General features: G+C 46.9%; 1 protein-coding gene across 2 annotated transcripts in view; it reads right to left on the minus strand.

Annotated features, from left to right (window-relative positions):
- Positions 1 to 13,736, minus strand: part of BAHD1 (bromo adjacent homology domain containing 1) — a 116,642-nt gene that overhangs the window by 69,940 nt on the left and 32,966 nt on the right. Inside the window, exon 1 of one of the 2 annotated variants that reach the window (XM_056546842.1) lies at positions 1,352 to 1,453. The exons of the other annotated variant lie outside the window; for it this stretch is intronic. The gene's annotated coding sequence lies outside the window, so the exon portion shown is untranslated. Of the gene's footprint in view, positions 1 to 1,351; positions 1,454 to 13,736 lie in introns of those variants that run through there. 2 annotated transcript variants of the gene reach the window in all.

Below are 13,736 nucleotides of genomic sequence, written 5' to 3' on the forward strand. Positions count from 1 at the left end.
TGTGAGACAGGTGAGTACAGTGCATGTGAGACAGGTGAGTACAGTGCATGTGAGACAGATGAGTACAGTGCATGTGAGACAGGTGAGTACAGTGCATGTGAGACAGATGAGTACAGTGCATGTGAGACAGGTGAGTACAGTGCATGTGAGACAGATGAGTACAGTGCATGTGAGACAGGTGAGTACAGTGCATGTGAGACAGATGAGTACAGTGCATGTGAGACAGGTGAGTACAGTGCATGTGAGACAGGTGAGTACAGTGCATGTGAGTACAGTGTATGTGAGACAGGTGAGTACAGTGCATGTGAGACAGGTGAGTACAGTGCATGTGAGACAGGTGAGTACAGTGCATGTGAGTACAGTGTATGTGAGACAGGTGAGTACAGTGCATGTGAGTACAGTGTATGTTATACAGGTGAGTGCAGTGTTTGTTCTTGTATTATAACCCTGCAGGACGTCACATATATATATATATATAGTTTTTATATGACCCTGTAACAATTCCCATAGACTTTATGAGAAGTTGAGAATATGTAAATCTCTCTCGCTGCCAGTAACATTCGTTATTTCCTTCTGAATAGTTTCCACTGTAAACCATGTGACGTCTGTCATTGCATTTTGCATTTTTCTATGGAGACTCCTCGTGGTTGTACCTGCGGCTCTAGATGCTTCAGATAATAACACATCATAAAATCTGGGGTGCGCGACGGAACCTTGATGCTGGCCAAAAACGCACCAAACCAAACGCACTAATAATCTCCCAATATACATGCACACCCGGCTCAGATGAGCATGCATGTGTTCTGAATGATAATGTAAGAATACATTAATAACCTCTCTGGTCGGGTCCATACTCTATATCCGGACGGTGCGATTGGCTGACAATCTAGTGGGTCTTGGGCCTCAAACCACCCCCCCCCCCCCCCCCCCCCCCCCCAAGTGCAGAAGTCAGTGGAAAGAAGGATCAGGCATGATGGATGTCTAGTTATTTTATTCTCAGGGAGCTAATCCACCAACCAGGTATACAGAATACATGCACGCTCTGCTGAGATGAGTGTGCACGTGTATGTGGGAATTAGGAGAAGTAGCTGTCCGGCCAACAGGCTAAACTGTATCCCCTATAGAAGTGTTTTGCAACCAGGGTACCGCCAGCTGTTGCAAAACTACAACTCCCAGCATGCCCGGACAGCCTCCGGCTGTCCGGGCATGCTGGGAGTTGTAATTTTGCAACAGCTGGAGGCATCCTGGTTGGGAAACACTGCCGTGCACTACGGTCAACCACCTGATTCAACTGCTGGGACCCTCCCCACTCTCAACAACAGAATTCAATTAAATCGGTGCTTGGCAATACCTGGAAGTCCCATAGAGAATGAATGGCGCAGCGGCTGAGCGTGACAACTGAGCTCTGTCCTCGGAGGACCCAGCAGTGGGATCAGCTAGTTATCTATAAAAAAGGGGATAAGGCCGGGATCACACTGCATTGTGGTTTCCATTTAACCTATACATTTTATATACCTGAAAAGTGCATGTGAGACCGGTGAGTACAGCGTATGTGAGTGCAGCTTTCGGCTGTCTGGGCATGTTGGGAGTTGTAGTTTTGCAACAGCTGGAGGCATCCTGGTTGGGAAACAATGCCCTATACTATGGACAACTACCTGATTCGACTGCTGGGACCCTCCAAACTCTCGACAACAGAATTCAATAAAATCGGTGCTTGGCAATGCCTGGAAGTCCCATAGAGAATGAATGGCGCAGCGGCTGAGCGTGACAACTGAGCTCTGTCCTTGGAGGACCCAGCAGTGGGATCAGCTAGTTATCTATAAAAAAGGGGATAAGGCCAGGATCACACTGCATTGTGGTTTCTGTTTATACATTTTATATACCTGAAAAGGAATAAAAAACGTAGACGTTAACGGATAAATAGGCCACACAGCAGGATCTGCTCCCATTAAAGGAAACTGTAGTGGTATATAGCTTATTCCCTATCCGCGGGGGGTCCCAGTGATTGGACCCCCCCGCGATCTCCTGAACGGTGCCCCCGGCAGTGCTCATGAAGGGAGGGTTTCGTCCCCGCATTATTTTTATTTCGTCCCCGCACAATTATTTTGCGCAAATTTGGATGGTGGGAAAAAGTGAAAAAATATATACAAACATGGCGATGAGAGCGCAAACTGCAAATAAAATAAATATATAAATAATATATGAATAAATATATATATGTAAATAAATAATCTGTAAAATAAAAGAGAAGATATATATAAATAAATATTATATAGAAAAAACAAATATATATATATATATATATATGTAAATAAATAATCTGTAAATAAAAAAGGATACATTTAAATAAATATTATATAGAAAAAAAACAAATATATATGTTACGCCGAGCGCTCCGGGTCCCCGCTCCTCCCCGGAGCGCTCGCTTCACTCCCTCCGCTGCAGCGCTCCGGTCACGTCCTCTGACCCGGGGCGCTGCGATCCTGCTGCCAGCCGGGATGCGATTCGCGATGCGGGTAGCGCCCGCTCGCGATGCGCACCCCGGCTCCCCTACCTGACTCGCTCCCCGTCTGTTCTGTCCCGGCGCGCGCGGCCCCGCTCCCTAGGGCGCGCGCGCGCCGGGTCTCTGCGATTTAAAGGGCCACTGCGCCGCTGATTGGCGCAGTGGTTCCAATTAGGGTTTTCACCTGTGCACTTCCCTATATTACCTCACTTCCCTTGCACTCCCTTGCCGGATCTTGTTGCCTTAGTGCCAGTGAAAGCGTTCCTTGTGTGTTCCTTGCCTGTGTTTCCAGACCTTCTGCCGTTGCCCCTGACTACGATCCTTGCTGCCTGCCCCGACCTTCTGCTACGTCCGACCTTGCTTCTGCCTACTCCCTTGTACCGCGCCTATCTTCAGCAGCCAGAGAGGTGAGCCGTTGCTAGTGGATACGACCTGGTCACTACCGCCGCAGCAAGACCATCCCGCTTTGCGGCGGGCTCTGGTGAAAACCAGTAGTGGCTTAGAACCGGTCCACTAGCACGGTCCACGCCAATCCCTCTCTGGCACAGAGGATCCACTACCTGCCAGCCGGCATCGTGACAGTAGATCCGGCCATGGATCCCGCTGAAGTTCCTCTGCCAGTTGTCGCTGACCTCACCACGGTGGTCGCCCAGCAGTCACAACAGATAGCGCAACAAGGCCAACAGCTGTCTCAACTGACCGTTATGCTACAACAGTTGCTACCACAGCTTCAGCAGTCATCTCCTCCGCCAGCTCCTGCACCTCCTCCGCAGCGAGTGGCCGCTCCTGGGATACGCTTATCCTTGCCGGATAAATTTGATGGGGACTCTAAGTTTTGCCGTGGCTTTCTTTCCCAATGTTCCCTGCATCTGGAGATGATGTCGGACCTGTTTCCCACTGAAAGGTCTAAGGTGGCTTTCGTAGTCAGTCTTCTGTCCGGAAAAGCCCTGTCATGGGCCACACCGCTCTGGGACCGCAATGACCCCGTCACTGCCTCTGTACACTCCTTCTTCTCGGAAATCCGAAGTGTCTTTGAGGAACCTGCCCGAGCCTCTTCTGCTGAGACTGCCCTGTTGAACCTGGTCCAGGGTAATTCTTCCGTTGGCGAGTATGCCGTACAATTCCGTACACTTGCTTCAGAATTGTCCTGGAATAATGAGGCCCTCTGCGCGACCTTCAAAAAAGGCCTATCCAGCAACATTAAAGATGTTCTGGCCGCACGAGAAATTCCTGCTAACCTGCATGAACTTATTCACCTAGCCACTCGCATTGACATGCGTTTTTCTGAAAGGCGTCAGGAACTCCGCCAAGATATGGACTCTGTTCGCACGAGGCGTTTCGTCTCCTCGGCTCCTCTCTCCTCTGGTCCCCTGCAATCTGTTCCTGTGCCTCCCGCCGTGGAGGCTATGCAGGTCGACCGGTCTCGCCTGACACCTCAAGAGAGGACACGACGCCGTATGGAGAACCTCTGCCTGTACTGTGCTAGTACCGAACACTTCCTGAGGGATTGTCCTATCCGTCCTCCCCGCCTGGAAAGACGTACGCTGACTCCGCACAAAGGTGAGACAGTCCTTGATGTCTACTCTGCTTCTCCACGTCTTACTGTGCCTGTGCGGATGTCTGCCTCTGCCTTCTCCTTCTCTACAGTGGCCTTCTTGGACTCTGGATCTGCAGGAAATTTTATTTTGGCCTCTCTCGTCAACAGGTTCAACATCCCAGTGACCAGTCTCGCCAGACCCCTCTACATCAATTGTGTAAATAATGAAAGATTGGACTGTACCATACGTTTCCGCACGGAGCCCCTTCTTATGAGCATCGGATCTCATCATGAGAGGATTGAACTTTTGGTCCTCCCCAATTGCACCTCGGAGATTCTCCTTGGACTTCCCTGGCTTCAACTTCATTCCCCAACCCTGGATTGGTCCACTGGGGAGATCAAGAGTTGGGGGTCCTCTTGTTCCAAGAACTGTCTAAAACCGGTTCCCAGTAACCCTTGCCGTAACTCTGTGGTTCCTCCAGTAACCGGTCTCCCTAAGGCCTATATGGACTTCGCGGATGTTTTCTGCAAAAAACAAGCTGAGACTCTACCTCCTCACAGGCCTTATGATTGCCCTATCGACCTCCTCCCGGGTACCACTCCACCCCGGGGCAGAATTTATCCTCTCTCTGCCCCAGAGACTCTTGCCATGTCCGAATACGTCCAGGAGAATCTAAAAAAGGGCTTTATCCGTAAATCCTCCTCTCCTGCCGGAGCCGGATTTTTCTTTGTGTCCAAAAAAGATGGCTCCCTACGTCCTTGCATTGACTACCGCGGTCTTAATAAAATCACGGTTAAGAACCGCTACCCCTTACCCCTCATCTCTGAACTCTTTGATCGCCTCCAAGGTGCCCACATCTTCACTAAATTGGACTTAAGAGGCGCCTATAACCTCATCCGCATCAGAGAGGGGGACGAGTGGAAAACGGCATTTAACACCAGGGATGGACACTTTGAGTATCTGGTCATGCCCTTTGGACTGTGCAATGCCCCTGCCGTCTTCCAAGACTTTGTCAATGAAATTTTTCGTGATCTGTTATACTCCTGTGTTGTGGTATATCTGGACGATATCCTAATTTTTTCTGCCAATCTAGAAGAACACCGCCAGCATGTCCGTATGGTTCTTCAGAGACTTCGTGACAACCAACTCTATGCCAAAATTGAGAAATGTCTGTTTGAATGCCAATCTCTTCCTTTTCTAGGATATTTGGTCTCTGGCCAGGGACTACAGATGGATCCAGACAAACTCTCTGCCGTCTTAAATTGGCCACGCCCCTCCGGACTCCGTGCTATCCAACGCTTTTTGGGGTTCGCCAATTATTACAGGCAATTTATTCCACATTTTTCTACCATTGTGGCTCCTATCGTGGCTTTAACCAAGAAAAATGCTGATCCCAAGTCCTGGCCTCCTCAAGCAGAAGACTCCTTTAAACGACTCAAGTCTGCCTTTTCTTCGGCTCCCGTGCTCTCCAGGCCTGACCCTTCCAAACCCTTCCTATTGGAGGTTGATGCCTCCTCAGTAGGAGCTGGAGCTGTTCTTCTACAAAAAAATCCTTCCGGGCATGCTGTCACTTGTGGTTTTTTCTCTAGGACCTTCTCTCCAGCGGAGAGGAACTACTCCATCGGGGATCGAGAGCTTCTAGCCATTAAATTAGCACTTGAGGAATGGAGGCATCTGCTGGAGGGATCAAGATTTCCTGTTATTATCTACACCGACCACAAGAACCTCTCCTACCTCCAGTCGGCCCAACGGCTGAATCCTCGCCAGGCCCGGTGGTCTCTGTTCTTTGCCCGATTTAATTTTGAGATTCACTTTCGTCCTGCCGATAAGAACATTAGGGCCGATGCTCTCTCTCGTTCCTCGGATGCCTCAGAAGTTGATCTCCCTCCGCAACACATCATTCCACCTGACTGCCTGATCTCCACTTCTCCTGCCTCCATCAGGCAGACTCCTCCAGGAAAGACCTTTGTTTCTCCACGCCAACGCCTCGGAATCCTCAAATGGGGTCACTCCTCCCATCTCGCAGGTCATGCGGGCATCAAGAAATCTGTGCAACTCATCTCCCGCTTCTATTGGTGGCCGACTCTGGAGACGGATGTTGGGGACTTTGTGCGAGCCTGCACTATCTGTGCCCGGGATAAGACTCCTCGCCAGAAGCCCGCTGGTTTTCTTCATCCTCTGCCTGTCCCCGAACAGCCTTGGTCTCTGATTGGTATGGATTTTATTACTGATTTACCCCCTTCCCGTGGCAACACCGTTATTTGGGTGGTCGTTGATCGATTCTCCAAAATGGCACATTTCATCGCTCTTCCTGGTCTTCCTTCTGCGCCTCAGTTGGCTAAACAATTTTTTGTACACATTTTTCGTCTTCACGGGTTGCCTACGCAGATTGTCTCGGATAGAGGGGTCCAATTCGTGTCTAAATTCTGGAGGGCTCTCTGTAAACAACTCAAGATTAAATTAAATTTTTCCTCTGCATATCATCCCCAGTCCAATGGACAAGTAGAAAGAATTAACCAGATCCTGGGTGATTATTTGCGACATTTTGTTTCCTCCCGCCAGGATGACTGGGCAGATCTCCTTCCATGGGCCGAATTTTCGTATAACTTCAGGGTCTCTGAATCTTCCTCCAAATCCCCATTTTTCGTGGTGTACGGCCGTCACCCTCTTCCCCCCCTCCCTACCCCCTTGCCCTCTGGTCTGCCCGCTGTGGATGAAATTTCTCGTGACCTTTCCATTATATGGAGAGAGACCCAAAATTCTCTCTTACAGGCTTCTTCACGCATGAAGAGGTTCGCGGATAAGAAAAGAAGAGCTCCCCCCGTTTTTTCCCCTGGAGACAAGGTATGGCTCTCCGCTAAATATGTCCGCTTCCGTGTCCCTAGCTACAAGTTGGGACCACGCTATCTTGGTCCTTTCAAAATTTTGTGTCAAATTAATCCTGTCTCTTATAAACTTCTTCTTCCTCCTTCTCTTCGTATCCCTAATGCCTTTCACGTCTCTCTTCTCAAACCACTCATCCTCAACCGTTTTTCTCCCAAATCTGTTCCTCCCACTCCTGTTTCCGGCTCCTCGGACGTCTTCTCGGTCAAGGAAATTTTGGCTGCCAAAAAGGTCAGAGGGAAAAAATTTTTTTTAGTAGACTGGGAGGGTTGTGGTCCTGAAGAGAGATCCTGGGAACCTGAGGACAACATCCTTGACAAAAGTCTGCTCCTCAGGTTCTCAGGCTCCAAGAAGAGGGGGAGACCCAAGGGGGGGGGTACTGTTACGCCGAGCGCTCCGGGTCCCCGCTCCTCCCCGGAGCGCTCGCTTCACTCCCTCCGCTGCAGCGCTCCGGTCACGTCCTCTGACCCGGGGCGCTGCGATCCTGCTGCCAGCCGGGATGCGATTCGCGATGCGGGTAGCGCCCGCTCGCGATGCGCACCCCGGCTCCCCTACCTGACTCGCTCCCCGTCTGTTCTGTCCCGGCGCGCGCGGCCCCGCTCCCTAGGGCGCGCGCGTGCCGGGTCTCTGCGATTTAAAGGGCCACTGCGCCGCTGATTGGCGCAGTGGTTCCAATTAGGGTTTTCACCTGTGCACTTCCCTATATTACCTCACTTCCCTTGCACTCCCTTGCCGGATCTTGTTGCCTTAGTGCCAGTGAAAGCGTTCCTTGTGTGTTCCTTGCCTGTGTTTCCAGACCTTCTGCCGTTGCCCCTGACTACGATCCTTGCTGCCTGCCCCGACCTTCTGCTACGTCCGACCTTGCTTCTGCCTACTCCCTTGTACCGCGCCTATCTTCAGCAGCCAGAGAGGTGAGCCGTTGCTAGTGGATACGACCTGGTCACTACCGCCGCAGCAAGACCATCCCGCTTTGCGGCGGGCTCTGGTGAAAACCAGTAGTGGCTTAGAACCGGTCCACTAGCACGGTCCACGCCAATCCCTCTCTGGCACAGAGGGTCCACTACCTGCCAGCCGGCATCGTGACAATATATATGTAAATAAATAATCTGTAAAATAAAAAAGATAAATATAAATAAATATTATATAGAAAAAAACAAATATATATATATATATATGTAAATAAATAATATGTAAATAAAAAAGATAAATATAAATAAATATTATATAGAAAAAAAAACAAATATATATATATATATATATATATATATATATATATATATATATGTAAATAAATAATCTGTAAAATAAAAGAGAAGATATACCGGTATATAAATAAAAATTATATAGAAAAAAACAAATATATATATATATATATGTAAATAAATAATCTGTAAATAAAAAAGAAGATACATTTAAATAAATATTATATAGAAAAAAACAAATATATATATATATGTAAATAAATAATCTGTAAAATAAAGAAGATATATATAAATAAATATTATATAGAAAAAAACTAAATATATATATATTTGTAAATAAATAATCTGTAAAATAAAAAAGAAGATAAATATAAATAAATATTATATAGAAAAAAACTAAATATATATATATATATATATGTAAATAAATAATCTGTCAAAAATGAAGATATATATAAATAAATATTATATGGGCATAAAGACAAATAAGTAAAAATCTCTCTCTCTCTCTCTCTATATATATATACATACATATAAATAATATATGAATAAATAAAAAAATATACATATAAATAAATTATATATAAATAAATAATAAATTGCTCCAAAAAATTATAAATAGGACCCACAACCTTCCAAATTTGATTTAAAAAAATTGAAATAAAAAACATACAATGACATAAAAAAATAAAAATTAAAAACTTAAAGCGCTCAAAAAATACCTCACGTGCCTAAAATACATGGAACCCTCAAGGTTCCACTTCAGATTCCTTCACTTCAATGTAAGGACCCGGAATATATGGATCAGTGTTTCCTTATACTTTATCTTTTTAGTGTATTTTATTGTGACTATTGGTGAAGGGTCGGGAGATTTTTGTATTCTGATAAAGTATCAGGGAGGTGACAAGGAATTGGGGACAAGGTGTTTCCTGTAGAAGACGTCGTGTTCAGACTGATACATTCCTGACCACATTCCTAGACTGGATCAGTATACAGAGGACGGACACTGATCTGTATACAGAGGACGGACACTGATCAGTATATAGAGGACGGACACTGATCTGTATACAGAGGACGGACACTGATCTGTATACAGAGGACGGACGCTGATCTGTATACAGAGGACGGACACTGACCTGTATACAGAGGACGGACACTGATCTGTATACAGAGGACGGACACTGATCTGTATACAGAGGACGGACGCTGATCTGTATACAGAGGACGGACACTGATCTGTATACAGAGGACGGACACTGATCTGTATACAGAGGACGGACACTGATCTGTATACAGAGGACGGACACTGATCTGTATACAGAGGACGGACGCTGATCTGTATACAGAGGACGGACACTGATCTGTATACAGAGGACGGACGCTGATCTGTATACAGAGGACGGACACTGACCTGTATACAGAGGACGGACACTGATCTGTATACAGAGGACGGACGCTGATCTGTATACAGAGGACGGACGCTGATCTGTATACAGAGGACGGACACTGATCTGTATACAGAGGACGGACGCTGATCTGTATACAGAGGACGGACACTGATCTGTATACAGAGGACGGACGCTGATCTGTATACAGAGGACGGACACTCATCTGTATACAGAGGACGGACACTGATCTGTATACAGAGGACGGACACTGATCTGTATACAGAGGACGGACACTGATCTGTATACAGAGGACGGACACTGATCTGTATACAGAGGACGGACACTGATCTGTATACAGAGGACGGACACTGATCTGTATACAGAGGACGGACGCTGATCTGTATACAGAGGACGGACACTGATCTGTATACAGAGGACGTACGCTGATCTGTATACAGAGGACGGACACTGATCTGTATATAGAGGACGGACACTGATCAGTATACAGAGGACGGACACTGATCTGTATACAGAGGACGGACGCTGATCTGTATACAGAGGACGGACGGACGCTGATCTGTATACAGAGGACAGACACTGATCTGTATACAGAGGACGGACGGACGCTGATCTGTATACAGAGGACGGACACTGATCTGTATACAGAGGACGGACACTGATCTGTATACAGAGGACGGACACTGATCTGTATACAGAGGACGGACACTGATCTGTATACAGAGGACGGACGCTGATCAGTATACAGAGGACGGACACTGATCTGTATGCAGAGGACGGACACTGATCTGTATATAGAGGACGGACACTGATCTGTATATAGAGGACGGACACTGATCTGTATACAGAGGACGGACGCCGATCTGTATACAGAGGACGGACACTGATCTGTATACAGAGGACGGACACTGATCTGTATACAGAGGACGGACACTGATCTGTATACAGAGGACGGACACTGATCTGTATACAGAGGACGGACACTGATCTGTATACAGAGGACGGACACTGATCTGTATACAGAGGACGGACACTGATCTGTATACAGAGGACGGACACTGATCTGTATACAGAGGACGGACACTGATCTGTATACAGAGGACAGACACTGATCTGTATACAGAGGACGGACACTGATCTGTATACAGAGGACGGACACTGATCTGTATACAGAGGACGGACACTGATCTGTATACAGAGGACGGACACTGATCTGTATACAGAGGACGGACACTGATCAGTATACAGAGGACGGACGCTGATCTGTATACAGAGGACGGACGCTGATCTGTATACAGAGGACAGGCACTGACCTGTATACAGAGGACGGACGCTGATCTGTATATAGAGGACGGACACTGATCTGTATACAGAGGACGGGCACTGACCTGTATACAGAGGACGGACACTGATCTGTATACAGAGGACGGACACTGACCTGTATACAGAGGACGGACACTGATCTGTATATAGAGGACGGACACTGATCAGTATACAGAGGACGGACACTGATCTGTATACAGAGGACGGACGCTGATCTGTATACAGAGGACGGACGCTGATCTGTATACAGAGGACGGGCACTGACCTGTATACAGAGGACGGACGCTGATCTGTATATAGAGGACGGACACTGATCTGTATACAGAGGACGGACACTGATCTGTATGCAGAGGACGGACACTGATCTGTATATAGAGGACGGACACTGATCTGTATATAGAGGACGGACACTGATCTGTATACAGAGGACGGACGCTGATCTGTATACAGAGGACGGACACTGATCTGTATACAGAGGACGGACACTGATCTGTATACAGAGGACGGACGCTGATCAGTATACAGAGGACGGACACTGATCTGTATACAGAGGACGGACACTGATCTGTATACAAAGGACGGACACTGATCTGTATACAGAGGACGGACACTGATCTGTATATAGAGGACGGACACTGATCTGTATACAGAGGACGGACACTGATCTGTATACAGAGGACGGACACTGATCTGTATACAGAGGACGGACACTGATCTGTATACAGAGGACGGACACTGACCTGTATACAGAGGACGGACACTGATCTGTATACAGAGGACGGACACTGATCTGTATATAGAGGACGGACACTGATCTGTATATAGAGGACGGACACTGATCTGTATACAGAGGACGGACACTGATCTGTATACAGAGGACGGACACTGATCAGTATACAGAGGACGGACACTGATCGGTATACAGAGGACGGACACTGATCAGTATACAGAGGACGGATTCTGATCTGTATACAGAGGACGGACACTGATCAGTATACAGAGGACGGACGCTGATCTGTATACAAAGGACGGACGCTGATCTGTATACAGAGGACGGACGCTGATCTGTATACAGAGGACGGACGCTGATCTGTATACAAAGGACGGACGCTGATCTGTATACAGAGGACGGACGCTGATCTGTATACAGAGGACGGACGCTGATCTGTATACAGAGGACGGACGCTGATCTGTATACAGAGAACGGACGCTGATCTGTATACAAAGGACGGACGCTGATCTGTATACAGAGGACGGACACTGATCTGTATACAAAGGACGGACGCTGATCTGTATACAGAGGACGGACGCCGATCTGTATACAGAGGACGGACGCCGATCTGTATACAGAGGACGGACGCCGATCTGTATACAGAGGACGGACGCCGATCTGTATACAGAGGACGGACGCCGATCTGTATACAGAGGACGGACGCCGATCTGTATACAGAGGACGGACGCCGATCTGTATACAGAGGACGGACGCCGATCTGTATACAGAGGACGGACGCCGATCTGTATACAGAGGACGGACGCCGATTTGTATACAGAGGACGGACGCCGATCTGTATACAGAGTACTGACCCTGATCTGTATACATGGCCTGACACACCAAAGCAGTGGTTTTTAACTTGTGGCTCTCCTGCTGTTGCAAAACTACAACTCCCAACATGCCCGGACAGCCGATGGGTTAAAGAATTGTCAGCCAAACCTGTAGATTTTGGAGGAATAGGTCCAGCTACAGCTCTATCTGTATACTGCTGCTATTTCTATGGGACCAGTATATATATATAGTAGTTAGACACCTCCCCTCCAGCTCTATCTGTATACTGCTGCTATCTCTATGGGACCAGTATATATAGTAGTTATACACCTCCCCTCCAGCTCTATCTGTATACTGCTGCTATCTCTATGGGACCAGTATATATAGTAGTTATACACCTCCCCCTCCAGCTCTATCTGTATACTGCTGCTATCTCTATGGGATCAGGATATATAGTAGTTAAACTTCTCCCCTCCAGCTCTATCTGTATACTGCTGCTATCTCTATGGGATCACGATATATAGTAGTTATACACCTCCCCTCCAGCTCTATCTGTATACTGCTGCTATCTCTATGGGATCAGGATATCCAGTCTCTGATCAGGGATATCCAATCTCTGATCTCTACAGGCAGTTCTTTCTGCCTCATGGTGTTTGCTCTGATTATACATTGTCAGCTGTCAGACCTTATATAGACAGGGCTGTGTCTGATCTCTACAGGCAGTTCTTTCCTCCTGTGAGACCTTATATAGACAGGGCTGTGTCTGATCTCTACAGGCAGTCCTTTCCTCCTGTGAGACCTTATATAGACAGGGCTGTGTCTGATCTCTACAGGCAGTCCTTTCCTCCTGTCAGACCTTATATAGACAGGGCTGTGTCTGATCTCTACAGGCAGTCCTTTCCTCCTGTCAGACCTTATATAGACAGGGCTGTGTCTGATCTCTACAGGCAGTTCTTTCCCCCTGTCAGACCTAATATAGACAGGGCTGTGTCTTGTCCAATCAGCTGAATTTATCACAAGTGACTCCTATAAAGGTTGAGAGACATCTCAGAGATGATCAGGGGAGGAGCCAGAGCTAAAGTGTCGCAGCAAAAGGTCTGAATACTTATGGCAAATTGTAGTTTTTGCAAAAATTTCTACAAAAAATATTTTTCACTTCGTCCCTATGGGGTTTTGGGGGGAAGAAAGATTGGGGAAATTTGAAATGTTCTTATTTGTAATGTTTATTTATTTATTAATCTTTGTATTTATTTATCTATATTTTTATTTATGTTTTTATTTATTTATTTATATATTTGTTTATTTATTTAATTATTTATATTTATTTGTTTGTTTATA

The sequence above is a fragment of the Hyla sarda genome, chromosome 11 (assembly GCF_029499605.1).
Source record: "Hyla sarda isolate aHylSar1 chromosome 11, aHylSar1.hap1, whole genome shotgun sequence".
In the NCBI taxonomy this organism is placed as follows: domain Eukaryota; kingdom Metazoa; phylum Chordata; class Amphibia; order Anura; family Hylidae; genus Hyla; species Hyla sarda.